The 22,085-nt window shown below is 42.3% G+C and overlaps 2 long non-coding RNA genes across 5 annotated transcripts in view; one reads left to right on the plus strand and one right to left on the minus strand.

Moving 5' to 3' along the window:
• Nucleotides 1-8,037: 8,037 nt before the first annotated feature.
• Nucleotides 8,038-21,539, minus strand: LOC121441640. Its single transcript, XR_005973481.1, has 8 exons — nucleotides 21,425-21,539; nucleotides 20,851-21,062; nucleotides 19,714-19,893; nucleotides 15,640-15,722; nucleotides 14,368-14,529; nucleotides 12,285-12,402; nucleotides 8,323-8,390; nucleotides 8,038-8,168 (listed from the first exon to the last, which is right to left on the minus strand). It is a non-coding gene; the product is annotated as an uncharacterized LOC121441640 (long non-coding RNA).
• LOC121441637 overlaps nucleotides 21,200-22,085 on the plus strand; it is a 34,284-nt gene continuing 33,398 nt past the window's right edge. For 3 of the 4 annotated variants that reach the window (XR_005973476.1, XR_005973475.1, XR_005973478.1), the window contains exon 1: nucleotides 21,207-21,481. This is a non-coding gene — a long non-coding RNA (uncharacterized LOC121441637). Of the gene's footprint in view, nucleotides 21,482-22,085 lie in introns of all 4 variants that reach the window. The other variant, XR_005973477.1, reaches the window with a different exon arrangement.

Genomic DNA, 22,085 nt, shown 5'->3' on the forward strand with positions numbered 1-22,085 from the left:
CACTTTATTAAAAAAACTACATTTCTGATTATCTTGTATCCCAGCTACACACTTCATCCTAGATCTGAGGGGATAGCTCAGTTAGCAAGGTGCTTGCTTTGCAATCCCCAGAACCTACATAAAACTCTAGTTGTGGAATCCCAGCACAAAACTGTGGAGACGCAATGTTCCTGGGGTTTATCGGTCAGACAGCTTACCCTATTTTGTGAGCTTCAGGCCAATGAAAGACTCTGTCTCAGAAAAAAAAAAAAAAAGAGGACCGCACCTGAGAAAACACACCCAAAGCTGTCCTTAGGTATCTACCACAAGTGTGCACAGATACCCAGACCCACAGCAACCCACCGACACCCCCCCCACACACACACAATCAAACACACACCTACATTTGATCATCTGGTGTGGAGATTCTCTTCCCTGGATACCCTGTGAAATCATACTAGGAACTTACATACCACACAAACCACTACAACCTGACAACACCCTCTGCCACCACAGACAGAGGGATGGAGAGAGAGAGAGAGAGAGTGAATTATGTAACTTATGCCCAAGGTCTAATTTGATTAGCCTGAAAAGAGGTCCAAGTATCAGTGCTAAGAAATCAGGTGACATTGCTCAACCTAATTCCGGCCTTCTGAATCCTACTTTTAGTTACCTCACTGGTTTTCTAACTAAGTGGAGAGGATCTCTATTTTTCTCTGGTCTTGACCTTAACAGCAGTCTTTCCCTTCCTTTCTCTCTTCCGTCCTTCATTATTTCTGTCTGTCTGTCTTTCATTCATTTGTTCATTTGATCCTTCTTGTTCTCAAAAGGGAATAATTCCGATAGGATGCAGTAGCTGGTTAAGTACTTAAGAGTGTAAGTAGAACAATCGAGGAGGCAAAGCAAACTGGCCAAGTTGAGATGCAGCAACCTAGATCCTGGGAAGCACGGGGCCTAAATTGCTCCTGTCACTGTCAATCTCTCCTTTGTCCTCCCCCTAGAATGGATACTTCTGGGAAAAGGCTGTGCTTTTCTCAGAAGCCCAGCTTACCTGGAATTCAATCTGTGATAAGTAAGTAGGCGTATAAGATGCAAGAATATGTAAAGAAGTTTAAGAAACAGCTGAAGTTCACCGGGCATGGTGGTGCATGCCTTTAATCCCAGTACTTTGGAGGCAGAGGTAGATAAATCTTGGTCAATCTGGTTTATAGAGAAAGTTCCCGGACAGCCGTGGCTACACAGAGATACTCAGATAAACAAGAAGGAAGGAAGGAAGGAAGGAAGGAAGGAAGGAAGGAAGGAAAAGAAAGAAAGAAAAAAAGAGTAGAAAGAAAGGACAAGAAAAGAAAGAAATCATTAATAAATAAATAAATAATAAAAAAAGAAAAAAAAAGTAATACCCAAACCATAGTGATAAACAGAAAATGAAAGTGTAAATCCACTCTTAGGAATACAGGTCACTGACCAACAGTATTCTGCTGTTTCATGTTATGCCAATGCCTGTTTCTGATGTTCATTCTCTCCTCTCAGAGCCATCGAAGTCCTCCCGTCTCTTGGGCTTTCTCTAATACTATTGCAGTATGAGATGAATTGATCTACCATGACTTCCTTTAAAGGGACCATGGAATTGATTTTTCATGTGAGTGGAAAGAGTGAGAGAGGAGGAAACCTCATTTGTATACAGGGATAGCCGGAAATCCCAAGACCATGTATTGAAAACATGGCCAATCCCCTCCACACACTTGAGATGCTAGCATATCACACAAGACACGTTTTATTCAAAAAGCTGTGACTTTCTCATCAGTGACCTTGGAGGCTATTAGAGACTGGTGGTGTAGTCGACTGGTATGCTAGGATTAATCAGACCAGCTCAAAACAGCAGATATAATTTAATAATTGAAAACGGAGAAACTCAACACTACCGGGTTAAAGGTTCCCATGTCCAAAACCAGTCTGTGAAACTACACTAAGAGAGGCAGAAGGAGCAAGGGCACCTGGATTCCCAGGTTTTCTTCCCTGCCCCCAGGCAGCCACACCCGAGCCAAATGTGATTGGCTGAGCTTCCCTATCAAGAGAGAAACTTCCTCTAAAAGGTAGTGACAGAAAAAGTTAACTCAGTCTCTTATCCATTGATAACATTCTTCCTGACAGAAAAACTTAACTCAATCTCCTACACATTGATCACATTGTTCCAGCCTGAAGGTGATGTAGATGTTTTCAAAAAGAAAGAAAAGTAAGAGTCCTGGGAACAAGGAGAAGTATACAAATATAAACAATCAGAAATTATTCAGGTTGGCGAAAAAGAATACCACAGATAACAAAATCTTTTTGTGCAAATTAAGCCCATCAGAAGGCATGAATGTCATCTTAATACCAAGTTCCCTATTTCCACTTTTTTAAAAAAATACACACAGGGCCTGGCAAGATGGCCCAGTGCCTACACATGCTTGCACCGAGCATGATGGCCTCAGTTTGCCTCCCTGAGTACACTGAAGAAAGGAATGACTCCTAAAATTTGTCTGCGACCTCCTCGTGTATACTGAGACACACATGCATAAAAACATGTGCACAAAATGTAAAATATATTGAATTCTTAAGAACAAATAATGATATTTTAGGTATGATTTACATATAAGCACATGAATTAACTACAGTGTATTGTAGAATAAAGAGCACTCGAAAATGGCAAAAGAGTTTCTATTGTTAAAAAGTTTTACTTTTGAAATACGATCTTACCGTGTAACCCATACTGGCCTGAACCTCACTATGTGGCCCAGCTGGCCTCATATTCATGTCAAACTCTTGGCTTCCACTTCTTGAGTCCTGGGATTACAGGTGTGAGGCACCACACCTACCATAAGGATTTATTTTGTGGAGAAAGTGGTCAAAAAGCAATACTCTGTAGACTATAAAATACTAAGGACATATAACATATAATCACTAAAATATATCAGAAAGGCAGATCAGAAATTATAGAGTTCTAAAGCTAAAACATTAAAATTAAGAATTAAAGAAACAAAATATAGAGGCATAAGAGTGCAAATGATAAAGAATAGAACGTCACAACAGATACATTAGCTATTAATGGATCAAACACTGCAAATAAAGAGTAGAACGTCACAACAGATACATTAGCTATTAATGGATCAAACACTCCAAATAAAGAGTAGAACGTCACAACAGATGCATTAGCTATTAATGGATCAAACACTGCAAATAAAGAGTAGACCGTCACAACAGATACATTAGCTATTAATGGATCAAACACTGCAAATAAAGAGTAGAACGTCACAACAGATACATTAGCTATTAATGGATCAAACACTGCAAATAAAGAGTAGAACGTCACAACAGATACATTAGCTAATAATGGATCAAACACTCCAAATGATAAAGAGTAGAACGTCACAACAGATACATGAGCTATTAATGGATCAAACACTACAAAAAAAGAATAAATATTTTCTGAGCAGATACAAAAGCAAGAACAGTAATACCTTATGAGTAAGCTAGAGAGTTTAAGAAGTGTGTTTGAGGGCTGGGAGGATGGCTCAGCAGTCAGCATCACTGCCTGCTCTTCCAGATGACCCGGGTTCAATTCCCAGCACCCACATGGCAGCTCACAGCTGGCTGTCACTAAAATTCCAGGGGACCTGGCACCCTCACACATGCCTATATCATGGAGGCCAAACACTAACGCACGTAAAATAAGAATAAGTAATTCTCTTTAAAGTTGAAGAAAAAGCTGGCGACAGTGGTGAAGCTGTCACTGCTTTTATAATCATTTACTGCTCATTAAGTAAGGGCTGGTTACTGGGAATAGCTGCTGCCTTTAGTTCAGTTTAGTCTACTTAGATTGTTGGTGGGGTTTGCAAGTTTGATGTATGAGCACTTAGCACCCATCAGGTGTCACTGTAGGACGAGTGTGGGGAGCATCCCAGGCCTGTAGCATGAGGGCAGGGCCTGTGAAGGCTGTTACACTTAACATTCACTGAATCTGATCTGCAATCTTTGCATCCTGGCCATTGCCACATGAAGAGTCTCCACCATGTGCCGCGGTCCCCATTAACAGCACCGTGATGGCATTGTGTGACACTTTTCCTGGGTAGGGAACCCATGTCAGACCAAATTGTGGGTGAGGACTTTACACAACAGGGGTGATTCTGAAGCACTTGCATCACTAAAAGCCCACTCGGTCACGGGTGATAACTCACTGAGTCTGCATCTATCTGAATCTCCAGAGGTGGTGGATGACTCCAAAGGAACATCGTTCCCCAGACCTAACAGAGCTGATGCACATAGGACCTCACAGAGACTGTGAGATCACTCACAAGATCGGCAGGAGCTCAAGCCAGATAAAATCCCTGCATGGAGGAGGGGAAGTGGCCACAAAGCCCTACACCTAACCAAGTAGCTATATGTGATAGATAGCTGCTTTCTTAATGGAGTGACACTGAGTACAACAAACACACCCCAGAACAGGCCCCATGCCCAGTAGTTTCCAGTATAAATAGGACTCCATGGTTTTGTTTTTGACATATAAACAGACTGTTTTGTTTGTTTTAAGCAAGAGAAAGAGCAGGACGTTGCTTTAGGGGTTGTTAGGGAAGAGTGAAATATGATAAAAATAAATAAAAACTTTAAAAATACGGAAAAAATTAAAAATAAAATATATATGTTGCGGCGAATCTGAGGGGATGGCTCTTCCAGAGGCCCTGACTTCAGTCCACAGACCCCAAGTGGTGGCTCACAACTGCCTGTTATTCTGGTTCCAAGGGGTCTGACTCCATCTTATGAGCTCCGTGGGCAAATCCAAAGACACAAATGCAAGTAAAATATCCATACACATGAAATTAAAATAAACAAAACCTGCAATAATAATAAGATATACCGGTTGTTCTGGATAGTGCTCCTAGCCAGAGGACCTGAGTTCAGTTTGCATTACCTACTGACAGGCATCTGTAACTGTGAGAGGCCACTCTGGGCTATTTAGCCCATGATTATTTAGCCCATGGTACATAGCAGGACATACGTACATACTTACATACACACAACACATTGTCTACATAGTCTGTACATTTATAAATTTCCTTCACCATTATAGTGATTCCATATCACAAGTATTGTTGCCATCCACAACACAATTTTGTGTGCCTCCCTACTTTCTGAGGTGGACCAGGACAAAGTCTACCTGTGCTTAGAAATGTTGGCCCAGCCTGAACAGAACAGAAAAGCTTCTCACCAGGATCTCTGTCGACATCCAGTGGTCAAGGATGTGGGGGCCAGCAATGAAGACAGTAAGGACCATGAACAGAAGAGGACAAGAACCAGGGTTGTGAGAACAAGACTGTGAGGAGCTGCTCTGATGCGTTTCCTGGCAACTGTTGTCACGTTACCCACAGTGGGCGCTATGTTGCAGAAAACTGATGTCACAAAGCTCCTGAAACTAGAGCTGGAGTCATGAATTCATGTGTTCCAGGTAGAGAACAAGTCTCCACCCATCTAGCTTGGTCTTGCGGAGATAGGAAACACAGAAAGGGCCTTAGCCCTGTTCTTCCTGCTTTCTATTGTGGAGGCCTCCGGGCTGGAGATGGCCACACCTGGGAGTCAGAGAATCTTAGAGGACCTGCTCTGTAGGGACCATTTCCTTTCTTTGGCGTTGCAACAGGGACAGGTAGTACAACCTGCTGCTCTCCCCTCTGTTCAGCATCCCTGGGGCCTTTCTCAGGCCTGACTAACCCCTCATTCTTACCTTCCAGGTTTAAGGTCTGAGGATTCTGCCTCCTCCCCAGGCTGAAGCTGTCCATCTACTACTGCAGTCGGCTTCAGTGCCCTTCCCGACCATGGCTAGACCAACTCATTCTGTCCCAATGGTTCTTGGTAGGCTGTGTTGCCCACTCTTGCTTAAAATGCTTTTGTTGGTCAGGCGAGCAAGAAAGTAACTTCCAGATGGCTAGACTCACCCTGACTGGTGCACAGTTTCATCATCTTCTCTTTCCACTCAGCATGATTCTGGGAAGACTGAGCTGGCTGTCGCTGGCTGCTTTCTTCTCTGAGAGCTGGTGCACTACCCCAAATGAGCTGAGGAATAATCAAGATCTGAGCCAGATGTCCAGACACCAGACTGTCTCCATCGTGCTGAAGGAAAGAGACTAAAAAGACCTTGGATTTGGAGTATGATGGCAGTTGACAGCGAAGCTATTAGGCATAAGGTGAGCTCTAGGAGGGACCAACAGACCACAAAGACATGCCATAGAATAATGGGTAGGCAGCCAAAGGTCCTGAAGTAGTATAAAGATAATTTGGTGGCCTACCTGGGGTCAAGAGAGAAGGCGAATGGCAGTGGGAGACTCGGGATGGAGCCAGAGCAGGACCTTCCAAACAGAATGTGACCAACAGTGGTGGACAGTGGTCCATATGAGCTGAATCAGATTAAAACAGCCTCAAGACTGCAGGGCGGCATGCAGAGTGTTCTAACCCTTTCGCCTAGTAAACGTTCAACTTTGCTTTGCCCTTTCTTTCTTTCTTTCTTTCTTTCTTTCTTTCTTTCTTTCTTTCTTTCTTTCTTTCTTTCTTTCTTTCTTTCTTTCTTTCTTTCTTTCTCTCTCTCTCTCTCTTCCTTCTTTCTTTCTTCCTTCCTTTCTCTTTTTCTTTCTTTCTTTCCTTCCTTCCTTCCATCCATCCGTCCGTCTGTCTTATTATTCTGAGTTTCTCTGTAGCCCTGGCTGTCCTGGAACATTCTTTATAAACCAGACTGGCCAAGAACTCAGAGATTCATGCGCCTCTGCTTCGAAGTCCTAGGATTAATGGCGTGCACCAACATAACTGACAAACTTCAGTTGTTTCTTAACTTGTTACATATTCTTGCATCATATACACTTCTGAGAAAAGCACAAACTTTGTCTAGAAGTATCCATTCTAGGGTGAGCACAAAGGAGAGATGGACAGTGAGAAGAGAAATTTAGGCCCTGGGCCCACTAGAATCTAGGTTGCTGCATCTTGACTTGGCCGGTTGGGTTTGCCTTCGTGATTGCTCTGCTTACATTCTTGAGTACTTGACCAACTACTGCATCCTATCAGAATTCTTCTCTTTTGAAAACAAGAAGGATCAAATGAACAAATGAATGAAAGTAAGAGAGACAGAAAGAATGAAGGATGGAAGAGCGAAAGGAAGAGACTGCTTCTAAGGTCAAGACCAGAAAAAAACAGAGATCCTCTCCACTTAATAAGAAAAACCAGTGAGGTAACTGGAAGTAGGAGTCAGAAGGCTGGAATTACATAGGGTAATATCACCTGATTTCTTAGCACTGATACATGGAACTCCTCTCAGGCAAATCAAATTATCCTTTGGGCATAAGGTCCAAAATTCACTCACTCTCTCTCCCACCCTTCGTGTGTGTGTGTGGGGGTATGTTGTGAGGTTGTATTGGTGTGTGTGGTATGTAAACTCCTAGTATGATTTCGTGAGGTATCCAGGGATGAGAACCTCCACACCAGATGATCAAATGTAGGTGTGTGTGTGTGTGTGTGCGCGCGCACACACACACACACACAGATGTCTGTGCACACATTTGGTGGATGCCAAAGAACAGCTTTGGGTGTGTTTTCTCAGGTTTGTCTACTTTTTTTCTGAGACAGAGTCTTTCATTGGCCTGAAGCTCACAAAATAGGGTAAGCTTTCTGATCGGTAAACCCCAGGAATATTACATCTCCACAGTTTTGTGCTGGGATTCCACAACTGGAGTTTTATGTAAGTTCTGGGGATTGCGAAGCAAGCACCTTGTTAACTGAGCCATCCCCTCAAATCCTAGGATGACGTTTTTAATTGGGGAAGAAGATAATCACTTAGAAATGTGGTTTTTAAAACGTGGATGTACTTTTTAAAAAAGGAGTGTGGTGTATTCTGAAAACATTTACTTAGATTCTGAGTGCTAAGTGTTTCCCAAATCAGGTAGGGCTCCAACAGACCAAGGTATTATTCCACCAAAACACAGCTTGGTGAGCCAAAGAGTTTAAAAGTTACAGCTTACGAATGAGGGATTGCTTACAGCAGCAAAGCAGCAACTGACTGCTGGGTGGAAGAAGGATTCCTTCTCTGTAGCTGGATAGATGAAAGTGCCTGCCGCGTCAGTTGACCGCCCACACTCTTGGTACTCTAGCGTCTCCAGAGGCTAGGAAACCACATGTAACTGGGAGAGAATCAACACACAGCTGTAAACGTGATGCCTCAAAGAGAGGCTGGATTCACAGGTGAAAGTTCAATAACACCCGCACCAAGCCCAACACCTTTAGAGAAACTTCCTCTAAAAAGTGGTGACAGAAAAAGTTAACTCAGTCTCTTACCCATTGAAAACATTCTCCATGCCTGAAGGTGACAGAGATGCTTTCAGAAAGAAAGAAAAGTAAGAGTCCTGGGAACAAGCACAAATACACAAATATAAACAATCAGAAATTCTTCTGGTTGAAGAAAAAGACCAGAAACAACAATATCCTTTGGTGCAAATAAAGACCATGAGAACGCTTGAATGTCATCTTAATACCAAGTTCCCTATTTCCACGTTTTTCTTTATAATACCCACAGTGCCTGGCAAGATGGCCCTGTGCCTACAGATGCTTGCACCAAGCACAATGGCCTGAGTTTGACGCCGCAGGTACAGTGAAAAGAAGAAGTGACTCCTAAAAGTAGCCTGCTACCTCCACGTGTATATTGTGACAGACATGCATAAATACATGTGTACAAAATGTAAAATATATGTGGATGCTAAAAAGCAAATAATGATATTTTAGGTATGTTTAACATATATGCACATGAATTAACCACAGTGTATTGTAGAATAAAGAGCACTAGAAAATGGCAAATGAATTTCTATTGTTAAAAAGTTTTACTTTTGAAATATGGTCTCACCTTGTAAACTATAATAAACTGAACCTCACCATGTGACCCCTCCTGGCCTCATATTCATGTCAACCCCTTTGCTTCCACTTCCTGAGCCCTGGGATTACAGATGTGAGGCACCACACTAATATCAGGATTTACTTTCTGGATAAAGGGGTCAAAAAGCAATACTGTGTAGACTATAAAAGAATAAGGGCATATAGTTTATAATCAACAAAACATATCAGAAAGGCTGATGAGAAATTAGAGTTCTTCTAAAGCTAAAACATTAACAATAAGAATTAAAGAAACAAAATATGAGGGGGATAAGAGTGCAAATGATAAAGAGTAGAACGTCACAACAGATACATTAGCTATTAATGGATCAAACACTGCAAATAAAGAGTAGAACGTCACAACAGATACATTTGCTATTAATGGATCAAACACAGCAAATAAAGAGTAGAACGTCACAACAGATACATTAGCTATTAATGCATCAAACACTACAAATAAAGGTGGAATATTTTCTGAACAGATGCAAAAGCAAGAACAGTAATACCTTATCAGTAAGATAGAGATATTGAGGGCTGGGAGGATGGCACAGCAGTTAGCATCACTGTCTGCTCTTCCAGAGGACCCGGGTTCAATTCCCAGCACCCACATGGCAGCTCACAGCTGGCTGTCAATAAAATTACAGGGGACCTGGCACCTTCACACAGGCCTATATCATGCAGGTCAAACACTCACGCACGTAAAATAAAAATAAGTAATTCTCTTTAATGTAGATGGAAAAGATGCTGGTGACAGTGGTAAAGCTGTCACTGCCTTTATAATCATTTACTGCTCATTTAGGAAGGGCTGGTTGCTGGGAATAGCTGCTGCCTTCAGTTCAGTTTAGTCTACTTAGATTGTTGGTGGGGTTTGCAAGTTTGATGGTTGAGCACTTAGCCCCCATCAGGTGGCACTGTTGTAGGACTGTGGGGAGCATCCCAGGCCTGTAGCATGAGGGCAGGGCCTTTGAAGGTTGTTACACTTGCCACTCACTGAATCTGATCTATAAGCTTTGCATCCTGTCCACTGCCACATGAGGAGTCTCCACCATGTGCCGCGGTCCCCATTAACAGCACCGTGATGGCATTGGTGACACTTTTCCTGGGTAGGGAACCCATGAGAGACCAAATTGTGGGTAAGGAGTTTACAGAAACAGGGGTGATTCTAAAGCACTTGCATCACTAAAAGCTCACTCTGTCACGGTTGAGGACCCACGGAGTCTGCATCTATCTGAATCTACAGAGGAGTTGGATGACTCCAAAGCAGCATCGTTCTCCAGACCCAACAGAGCTGATGCACATAGGACCCCACAGAGACAGTGAGATAACTCACAAGATCGGCAGGAGCTCAAGCCAGATAAAATCCCAGCATGGAGGAGGGGAAGTGGTCACAAAGCCCTACACCCAGCCATGTAGCTGTTTGTGATTGATAGTTGCTTTCTCAATGGAGTGACACTGCATATAGCAAACACACCCCAGAAAAGGCCCCATGCCCAGTAGTTTCCAGTATAAATAGGACTCCATGGTTTTGTTATTGACTTATAAACAGACTGTTTTGTTTGTTTTAACCAAGAGAAAGAGCATGATGTTGAGTTGGGAGGAGTTGGGGAAGAGAGAAAATATGATAAAAGTAAATTAAAATTTTAAAAACAAAGAAAACTTAAAAGTAAAATATATATGTTGAGGCAAGGCTGAGGGGATGGCTCTTTCAGAGGACCTGACTTCAGTCCCGAGACCCTAAATGGTGGCTCACAACTGCCTATTATTCCAGTTCAAGGGATCTGACACCATTTTATGACCTCTGTGGGCAAATACACAGACACACACGCAGGTAAAATAACCATACAAATAAAATTAAAATAAACAAAACCTGAAATAATAATAAGATACATACTTTGATCTGGATAATGCTCTTAACCAGCGGACCTGAGTTCAGGTTGCAGTACTTACTAACAGCAATCTAGAACTGTGAGGCCTCCCTGGGTTATTTCGCCCATGTTTATGTAGCCCATGTTACATAGCAATACATACATACATACACACACACACGTTCTCCACATACTCTGTACATTTATATATTTACTTCACCATTAGAGTGACTCCATATCATAAGTATTGTTGCCATCCATATTGTACACAAGACACAAAACGCCCAGAGAGGATGAATAAGTAGCTCCCAAGTCACAGAGCAACTAAGATGTTACCAATAATTTAGTCATGCCTCCTAGTCATCCTGATCATTGTGAGGTCAGGATGCAACCTGGGCCCTCAGTATGTAACCATATGAAAAAGGCAGTAGACACAGGAAATTGAGAAACACCCCAAGATGGCAAGTTCATGCCTCATTTCCTAGATTCTGCCAATTACTCGCTCTCAGCTCTATGATTTGGAAAAAGATCGGAAAGTAAAGCCTGGGATCCCTGGTGGGCCATATACTGGTTCTCAGACTTTATTCACTGGAAGACTTATATGAAAGAGAGATATGAGTGTGTGTGGAGAAAGTATGGGGACACTTGTTTGTCTGCCTCCCTAATTTCCTGTAGTGGACCAGAAGAAAATCTACCTGTGATTGGAAATGTTGGCCCAGCCTGAGAAGAACAGAAAAGCTTCTTGCCAGTATCTCTGTCAACGTCTAGTGGTCGAAGATGTGAATGACACCTCACTGGGAATGTGCCTGTGGGGTCCAGCAATGAAGACAGTAAGGACCATGAGCAGAAGGGGAGAAGAGTCACGGCTGTGAGAACAAGACACCCAGTCACTGTGAGGAGCTGCTCTGATGTGTTTCCTGGCAATTATTGTCACGTTGTCCACAGTGGGCACAATGATGCATAAAACTGATGTCACAAAGCTTCTGAAAACCAGAGCTGGAGCCATGAATTCATGTGTTCACAGTAGAGAACAAGTCTCCACCCATCTAGCCATGGTTTTGTAAAGATATGAACCACAGGAAGGCCCTTAGCCCTATGCTTCCTGCTTCCTATTCTGGAGGGCTTCCGGGTGCTTGATGGACACCCCTGGGGTCAGAGAACCTGACAGGACCTGCCCTTTTGGGACCATCTACTTTCCTTGGCCAGAATGGACTGGCGGTACACCCTGCCACTCTCCTCTCTGCTCAGCATCCCTGGGGCCCTTTTCAGGCCTATCACCTCATTCTTACCTTCCAGGTTTAAGGTCTGAGGATTCTGCCTCCTCTCCAAGCTGAAGCCATCCTCCTACTACTGCAGTCGGCTTCAGTGCCCTTCCCGACCATGGCCAGACCAACTCGCTCTGTCCCAATGGTCCCAGATAGGATGTGTTGCTCACTCTTGCTTAAAATGCTTTTGTTGGTCAGGCTTGAAACATGAGCAAGAAAGTAACTTCCAGATGGCTAGACTCACCCTGACTGGTGTACAGTTTCATCATCTTCTCTTTCCACTCAGCATGATTCTGGGAAGACTGTGCTGGCTGTCGCTGGCTGCTTTCTTCTCTGAGAGCTGGTGCACTGCCCCAAATGAGCTGAGGAATAACCAAGATCTGAGTCAGATGTCCGGACACCAGACTGTCTCCATTGTGCTGAAGGAAAAACACTTAAATGACCTTGGATTTGGAGTATGATGTCAGTTGCCAGTGAAGCTATTAGGATAACGTGAGCTCTGGGAGGGACCAACAGACCACATACAATGGGTAGGCAGCCTAAGATCCTGAGATGGCATGAAGATAATGGTGGTGGCCTACTTGGGGTCAAGAGAGAAGGAGAATGGCAGTGGGAGACTCTGGAAGAGTCAGCTCAGGACTTTCCAAATAGGATGTGACCAACAATGGGGGCGGTGGTCCATATTAGCTGGATCAGATTAAAACAGCCTCAAGAAATCCTCTGCAGGGTGGCATCTAGAGTACTCTAACCCTTTCCCCTAGTAAACTTTCAATTTAGCTGTAATCTATCTATCTATCTATCTATCTATCTATCTATCTATCTATCTATCTATCTATCTATCTATCTATCTATCTTTCTTTCTTTCTTTCTTCCTTCCTTTCTTTCTTTGTTCCTTTCTTCTCTTTCTTCCTTGCTCCCATCCTTTCTTCTTTCTTGCCTTACTTCTTTCTTGTTTATCTGAGTTTCTCTGTGTAGCCCTGGCTGTCCTGAAACATTATCTCCAAACCAGATTGGCCGACAACTCAGACATTCATCTGCCTCTGCCTCCAGAGTTCTGAGGTTAAAGGTGTGCACCACCATGCCTGGCAAGCATCAGCTGTTTCTTAAACTTCTATTCATATTCTTGCATCTTATACACCTACTTACGTATAACAGATTGAATTCTAGGTAAGCTTGGCTTCTGAGAAAAGCACAGCCTTTTCCAAGGAGTATCTATTCTAGGGAGAGCACAAAGGAGACATGGACAGTGAGAAGAGAAATTGAGGCCCTGTGCCCATGAGAATTGGGGTTGCTGTATCTCAACTTGGCCAGTTTGCTTTGCCTCCTTGATTGCTCTGCTGACACTCTTGAGTACTTGTCCAACCACTGCATCCTATCTGAATTCTTCTCTTTTGAGAACAAGAAGGATCAAATGAAGAAATGAATGAAAGAAAGACAGACAGAAAGAAGAAAGGAAAGAAGCGAGAAAGGAAGAGACTGCTGCTAAGATCAAGCCCAGAGAAAAAGAGAGATCCTCTCCACTTAATAAGAAAAACCAGTGAGGTAACTGGAAGTAGGAGTCAGGAGGCCGGAACTAGATAGGGTAACATCACCTGATTTCTTAGCACTGATACCTGAACCTCCATTCAGGCAAATCAAATTAGACTTTGGGCATAAGGTCCAAAATTCACTCACTCTCCCTCCCACCCTCTGTGTATGGGGACGTAGTTTGAGAGGTTGTAGTGGTGTGTGTGGTATGTAAGCTCCTATTATAATTTCGTGAGATATCCAGGGAGGAGAATCGCCACACCAGATGATCAGATGTAGGGGTTTGTGTGTAGGTGCGTGTTCACGCGCAAATGTGTCTGTGCACACTTGTAGTGGATGCCAAAGGAGAGCTTTGGGTGTGTTTTCTCAAGTGCTGTCCACTTTTTTCTCAGACAAATTCTTTAATTTGCCTGAAGCTCACAAAATAGGGTAAGCTATCTGACCGTTAAATCCTAGGAACATTACTTCTCCACAGTTTTGTGCTGGGATTCCACAACTGGAGTTTTATGTAGATTCTGGGTTTTGGAAATCAAGCACCTTGCTTACTGAGCTTTCCCGGAAGGTACTAGGATGAAATATTTAATTGGGAAAGAAGATAATGCGTTAGAAATGTGGTTTTAAAAAAAGTGGATGTACTTAAGAAAAAAGTGGGTGTTTCTGCAAACCCTGAATTAGACCCTGAGAGTTAAGTGTTTCCCAAATCAGCTAGCGCTCCAACAGACCAAGGTATCATTCCACCAAAATTCAACTTGGTGATCCAAAGTTTAAAACTTACAACTAACGGATGAGGGATTACTTACAGGAGCAAAGCAGCAACTGACTGCTGCGTGGAACAAGGAGGCCTTCTCTGTAACTGGATAGATGGAAGTGCCTGCCATGTCAGTCAACTGCCCAGACTCTCGGTAATCTAGTGTCTCCAGAGGCTACAGAACCACATGTAACTGGGACAGAATCACACACAGCTGAAAAGGAAAAGCCTCATGAGAAGCTGGAATCTCAGGTGAGAGTCTAATGACACCCATCTCTAGCCCAACGCCCTTGTATAAAACTTCAGCAGGCAGGTTGTGGTAGGGCATATAACAAGGAAGGTAAGTAAGCCATGGAAAGCAAGCCAGTAAGCAGCATTCCCGCCATGGCCTCTGTATACTGGTATATTTGTGTTTAAATGAATAAAGCTTGCCTGAAGATCAGCGGGCAAAGCAGCCACACTCGACGGCTATACAGGACAAAGGGGTGGTGGTAGCACACCCCTTTAATCCCAGGACTTGGAAGACAGAGGCAGGCAAATCTCTGTGAGTTCAAGGCTACCCCGGGCTATACAAGATTGATCCAGAAACAGATCCAGGTGGTGGTGGTTTACTCCTTTAATCTCAGTGTTTGAGAGTCACACACTTTTAATCCCAGCACTGGGGATGTAGAGACAGTGGCAATATGCTGGGCAGAGAGATAAATATAAAGGGGAAGAGACAGGAACTCACTGGAGTGTAGAGTCGGAGGATTTGTGGAGACAGCATCTCGCCCTTTGAGTCTGATTACTTGGTAGAGGTAAAAGTTCTCTCTAGTGGTTCCCTGCTTTGCGTTTCTGATCTTCAGCTTGAACCCCAATACCTGCCTCTGGATTTGTATTATTCTGCTACACCTCTGTTGATTCCTGCTTCGAGATTCCTCCTTGAGTTCCTTTCATGATGGACTACAACTGTAAACTTAAATAAACCCTTTCATGTTGCTTTTGACCATAGTGATTACAATTTAAAACTAAGACAGCATATTCCCAAGTGGGGCATAAACCAGACACCTTAAACCTCACATTTGGGCCATCCATAATCTTCAGCATGACACATACCCTGTATTCAGAGCCCCTAACCACCATAAGGCCATTTATCTTTAAGAAAAAAAAATTAATTAAAACGGTTTATATTTACAGAAAATTTGCAAAAATAGGACAGAATATTCCCAAATGCCCTGCTCCTGTTTGATTCTTTTGTTACTACTTTGAGTGGATGTGTCACTATTGTCGAGCCAATCAAGGCATTTCTAATTACTAAACCCATGGTTCATTCAGATTTCCTTACCTTTTACGATTACTCTTTACCATTGTCCATTACAAAATCCCGCGAGGAGCCTAATTCCTACAGCCATGGGTCCCATGGCTTTCCTGCAAGACATTTATATTGTGCTGAGGAATCTTTTATACTTCTAGGGTAAAATGAAACGTTAGTCTGTTGCATCCTTTCATCCTGTCTTTATCTTAATGGTGTCAATTTTAGGGAAGAGCATGTGCACATTAGAGCATGGTCAGGCTTCCGTAAAATGTTCTTTTTTAAAGTAGATCACCTCCGTCAAAGTTGCAGAGAACATGAAGTTTTTCATGTTGTATATTGTTCATTTTATAAAAGCTCCCTCCAAAAATTGAAGCCTCAGAGACACAGTGAATAGAGTGAGAGAGGAGGAAAGCCTCATTTGTATACATGGATAGCCAGAAATCCCAAGACCACGTATTGAAAAGATGGCCAATCCCCTCCATAAACTTGATGTGCTAGCATATCATGCATTACATGTTTTATCAAAAAGCTGTGACTTTCTCATCAGTGACCATGCAAACTAGAAGAGAGCAACTTCCTCTAAAAGGTGGTGACAAAAAAAAGTTAACTCAGTCTCTTAGCCATTGAAAACATTCTTCATGCCTGAAGGTGACATAAATGTTTTCAGAAAGAAAGAAAAGTAAGAGTCCTGGGAACAAGCAGAAACACACAAATATATACAATCAGAAATTCTTCAGGTTGAAGAAAAAGAAAATCTGAAATAACAACATCCTTTGGTGCAAATAAAGACCATCAGAAGGCTTGAATGTCATCTTAATGCCAAGATCCCTATTTCCACATTTTCCTTTAAAATACACACAGGGCTTGGCAAGATGGCCCAGTGCCTACAGATGCTTGTGCAGAGCATGATGGCCTCAGTTTGCCTCCCTGGGTACAGTAAAAAGAAGTGACTCCTAAAAGTAGCCTGCTACCTCCACGTGTATATTGTGACAGACATGCATAAACACATAAACACAGATAAAATATAAAATATATGTGAATGCTTAAAAGCAAATGATGATATTTTATGTGTGTTTAACACATATGCACGTGGATTATCTATAGGGTACTGTAGAATAAAGAGCACTAGAAAATGGCAAATGTATTACTATTGTTAAATATTTTTCTTTTGAAATATGATCTCACCCTATAACCCATAATGGCCTGAACCTCACCATGTGTCCACGGCTGACCTCAAACTCATGTCCAACCCTTTGCTTCCACTTCTTGAGTTCTGGGATTACAGGTGTGAGGCACCACACCTAACATCAGGATTTAAACTCTGGAGAAAGTGGTCAAAAAGCAATACTGTGTAGACTATTAAATAGTAAGGACATATAATTTATAATCACTAAAATATATCAGAAAGGCTGATGAGAAATTATAGATTTCTAAAGCTTAAACATTAATAATAAGAATTAGAGAAACAAAATATGAGGGGGATAAAGAAGTCAAGAAACTAGATATCAAGAGAACAAATATCACAATTAAAAATCGTTATAGATATAAGCAGAGAATTCTCTTTAGAGGAAACTCAGATGGCTAAGAAACACTTAAAGAAATGTTTAACATCCTTAGCCATCAGGGAAATGTAAACAAAAACTACTTTGATGTTTCTTCTTACAACTGTCAGAATGGCCACGATCAATAAAAGAAGTGACAGCTCATGCTGCTGAGGATGTGGAGTAAGAGGAACACTCCTCTGTTACTGGTGGGAGTGCAAACTTGTACAGCCACTGTGGAAATCAATGTAGTGGTCCCTTAGGAAGTTGGGAATCCATCTACTTCAAGACCACTATAGGACTCTTGGGCAAATACCCAAAGGCTTCATCCCACCACAGAGACACTTGCTCAACCATAATATCCAGAAATGGTGGCCAACCTGGATATCCCTCAACAGAGGAAGTGCTGAAGAAAATGTGGTACATTGACACAATGGAGTATTACTCAGCTGCTAAGAAAATGGCATCATGAAATTTTCAGGAAAATGGATGGAACTAGAAAAAAATCAACTTGAGTGAGGTAACCCAGACCCAGAAAAACAAATACGGTGTGTGTTCACTTATATGTGGATATTAGCTGTACGTCATTGATAACCAAGCTACAATCCATACTATCAGAGAAGGTGGGTGTAGAGTAAGAGACTATAGGGAACAGATAGATCTCATTAGATAAGAAATTGAACAATATATATGTATAGAAAGGAAAGCTGGAATTGGAGGATCGAGTGAGGAGTGGGAATCGAGGGGGTTGTGGGAAGGAATATGGGGTAAAAACAGGTAAAATTAAGGGGCATTTCAGGGGTAGTATGGAAAAATACAGTAGAAATTAAAATATATACATATATGAAGGCAATCCAGATGAAATCACCAAATAGTGGAGGAGACAGAGTCACCAAATGAAGCTTCCAGTATCAGGATTGGGTTATCTAATTGAGTTGTTGGCCAAAGGGGTTCCATGAGAAATGGCAAACAACTCAGACTATTGCCAAGATTGTAGGTTTCTCTCTGTAAACCGAGAGCGAGGCTCCATTGATGAAGACAACACCCACACAAGTCAATAAACATGTCAAGCTGGTGCCTACATAAAGTCTTCACCCCCATGTTCCAGTGTCTCCGATACAGTATGGTATTCTGTATGTTATCAGAAGAGAAACGTAACCATCGAGTGAGCTACAAACCATTCGTCTACAGAGGTGTGCTCTCTGCAAGATATACGAGGGCAGTGGTGGCACAGTGCTTGTGGGAGTAACCAAACAAGAACTGATTTAACCTAGGGTTCATTCCATGAGACGGAACCCATACCTCACACTGCATGGGTGAACAAAAAGCTGAGATTAGAAAGCCAAGAAACCTAGGGCAAAATCAAATACTTCTAATATTGAAGAAGAAAAGAACATAGTGATGACGCCTAATGATATTCTGCTAGACTCATCACCAGAGAAGCTTCCTCCTGCAACAGATGAGAACAAACATTTTCACTTTCTGCTTTCAGGACACATGTGGTCCATTGTGCTCTGTTTTTTTCCTCTCCATCCTCAAGACCTCTTCCTCTCCTCTCAAGTTCCCCTTTCTATTTTCATGCCCTACATATGTATGTGAATATGCACACACATATACAGACATTTAACTCTAGAATGTATACATGAGGAAAAATGAGATATTTTGCTTATCTTAATATTTAGATGTTTGTAGAAATGTCTGTGTGTACATCACATGTGTGTGGGTGCCCTAGGAAGGCAGAAAAGAATTTTGGGTCTACTGGAGCTGATGTTACAGACACTTGTGAGTGGCCAAATGTGGATGCTAGAAACTGAACTCCAATCCTCTGAAAGAACAGTAAGTGTTCTTAACTGCTGAGCCATCTCTTCAGTCCCTTTTGCTCGTAAAATACATTTATCACCATCATTAGTGGTGGTGGTGGTGGTGGTGGTGGTGGTGGTGGTGGTGGTGGTGGTGGTGGTGTGTGTGTGTGTGTATGTGGTATGTGCAATGACCCGTGTGTAAAAGTAAGAGGGCAGACAACTTTTTAGGAGTTGTTTCTTTCCTTCCACTGTGTTTGGAAGTAAGTTCTCCCTTGAAGTTTGTCATACTGAGTTCCCCAAACTAATTGAGCCACTACATTCATCCATTTATAAAAGACCTAAAAAGACAAACTACTCAGGATGTGGGAGGAGAACCTACAAGTACCACTTTACTAAGCTAGATATCAATTTTTATATACATATATATGCTGTGATAATTGTATTTTAATGGCTACAGGAAAAACCTTTTTGGCAAATAATTACATAATATAAAGTCTAGTCTTTTTAGGCACATTTAGTGACATTTAAAGTCGCTTTTCAAAATAAAAGATCAAAGAAAGGGAAAACTTTCAAAAAAGAATTCTCATTTGCAAATCATGACATTGAAATACATGTCCCCAAATTCCTGCACAAAGACAACAGAGAGACAGAGACAGAGAGAGAATGCATATAAACAAATGGTAGAACACCATAGATTGAAATATCAGCTGAGTTAATATGATAAGGAGTAACTTAAGAAGTAACTTCTGTCTTATAATTACCCAGCTTATCATTTGTTTTCTCCATGTGTATATTATCCTCAGGAATTGGTCAACAAGTGGGTTGTAGATGGTATAAGAAGAAGCTTCAGGGTGGGGGCATGGTGGTGCAGATCTTGGGACAAGGGAGCCTGAGCCATCGGGTCTTGAGTTGAAGGGTAGCCTGGGCTACAAAGAGAGAACCTGAATTAAAAAAAAAAAGAATGTTATAAAATTAAAACAAGCCAATGAATATTTATTCTGTTAGAAAGTATTCATTTTGCAATGCTAGATAAATAAACAGTGGCAGAAAACACGACCATTAGAACTGGGATGTGACTGAAGAAAATAAATAATGAAGTGTTTATGTGTGAGTGAAGGCGCTTCAGGCATCTTGTAAGCAAACAGTTTATTGACGTGCAGGTGGCCATACGCATTTGGTTAAACAATGTCGGTTCTCATGAGTAGCTGTACATCTTGTTTACATTTGAACACAAGTACCCATTAAGGTGCCAATAGGAGCTCCCCTGGGACAGGCTGATTTTAGATAAAGTGCTTCCATATGGCTTTTATAGACTTGTGTATGCTACAAGAATTTTCATAATGCTTATACATGTGATTCAGTAACAGATCCAGAACGTAATTATTGTGCTGTCCACATGTAAGAGGCTTAAGTATATATGCACATATATTTTAAATTTCTTAAAAGATTTTTTTTCATTTTACATACCAACCACAGTTCCCCTCCTGCCACTGTTTCTCCCCCACCTTTCCCTCACCCAGCCCCCCACCCACTCTTCAGAAAGGGTGAGGTTTCTCTTGGGGAGTCAAAATGGAAGCACCTAAGACTTTAGCTAACATAAAGTTCTGTCCCCAGCCACTGGGTATTGTCCTGTTCTCTGCAGTCAGATTCTGCTACTAAAAGTACCCTACACCTCGGAGATCCCACGCACGTGTTGGTCTCCTCGGTGGTCCAAGGGAAAAAAGGTGGAAAGTCGGTCCGCGGGTGGCCTCCCTAGTCCCGCCTACTCTCCGAGAGTACTATCTTCTGTAACATGAAGAATAAACATCCAGAGACAGATATTGGGGTTCAACCTGAAGATCAGAAAACCAAAGCAGCCATATGGTCAGCCGTACGACCCAGGGAGTAGTGGCACACACCTTTAAACCCGGGACTCCTGAGACAGTGGCAGATGGATCTCGTGGAGGAGATAGGTTCTTTTAGATAGAGTTCTGAGTGCGACTCCGCCATGGTGAGGACATTTCTGGAAAATTTTGCGAAGCTTTTTTTTCCAACAGAGCAATCCCCACAGGGCAGATTGCATCTTTGGTTCTCAAGACCTCCCTCTGGAGTCCACGTGTGGTGAGATGGCCTATGGAGGAAGCGCAAGTAGGGGAGGTGCTGAGAAGCAGCGGGAGGTTCTCGGAGAGTAGGCGGGACTAGGGAGGCCACCCGCGGACCGACTCCCCTTCTAGCTGTTCTACTTTCCGCCTTTTTCCCTTGGACCTCCGAGGAGACCAGCACGTGCGTGGGATCTCCGAGGTGTAGGGTACTTTTAGTAGCAGAATCTGACTGCAGAGAACAGGACAATACCCAGTGGCTGGGGACAGAACTTTATGTTAGCTAAAGTCTCAGGTGCTTCCATTTTGTTTCAGAGACTTAGAGAGGAGTGGAAGAACCAGGGTAAGCGAAAAGAAGTCAGGATGTGGAGGAAGCCGACTACGGCAAACTTACTGCAACCACAGAGGAGACCAGAGGACCGAAGACGAGCAGCCAGGTCATCTGCTAGAAGTGAGTAACTTAGCTTCGCTTTTTCAAACATAGGTGTTATATGGTAGGTCGTAATTTGGAGGCATGGTTGTTTCTAGAAAATACAAAAGCAGGAGAATTTTTTTTAAAGCATCAGCATTCTAAAGATTACTAATATTTTTAAAAGCAGTAAAGCTACAAATGAGGAAATCTAATGATTTAATGCCCAATGTACAAGGGAATGTATCCATTTTTTTAAAAAAGTCTATATTCCACACGCAAAGCAAAGCTTTGAGAATGTGTGGCAAGGCCGTTTTGGTTGCTTTTGCGATTAAGGTGCCATTTGTTTTTACTCTGTAATTTCTCAAAATTGAATACTTTGCCAGGAGCAGGTAAACTTTTATTATTTTTTGAGGTCGAAAGGGCTTCCAGGGTAAAATACAAGCAGTGATACTAATTCGAAGCAGTTAGAATTCTACAGTGATTTGTTGGGCAGCAAAATGATTTAGCACCGAGCACTTTGCGAAAAGCTATACCCGACACGCGTCCGGGTATGTTTAAAGAGAAGCGAGCAACGAGTTCATGGTTATATGCAACCATTTCCTTGTAGACATTGTTTAAAGGTTTATACTTTCAATCCTGGTCG

This window comes from Microtus oregoni, unplaced genomic scaffold, assembly GCF_018167655.1.
Source record: "Microtus oregoni isolate MIOR12 unplaced genomic scaffold, Mior012 000080F_ref0000499, whole genome shotgun sequence".
Taxonomy (NCBI): Eukaryota; Metazoa; Chordata; class Mammalia; order Rodentia; family Cricetidae; genus Microtus; species Microtus oregoni.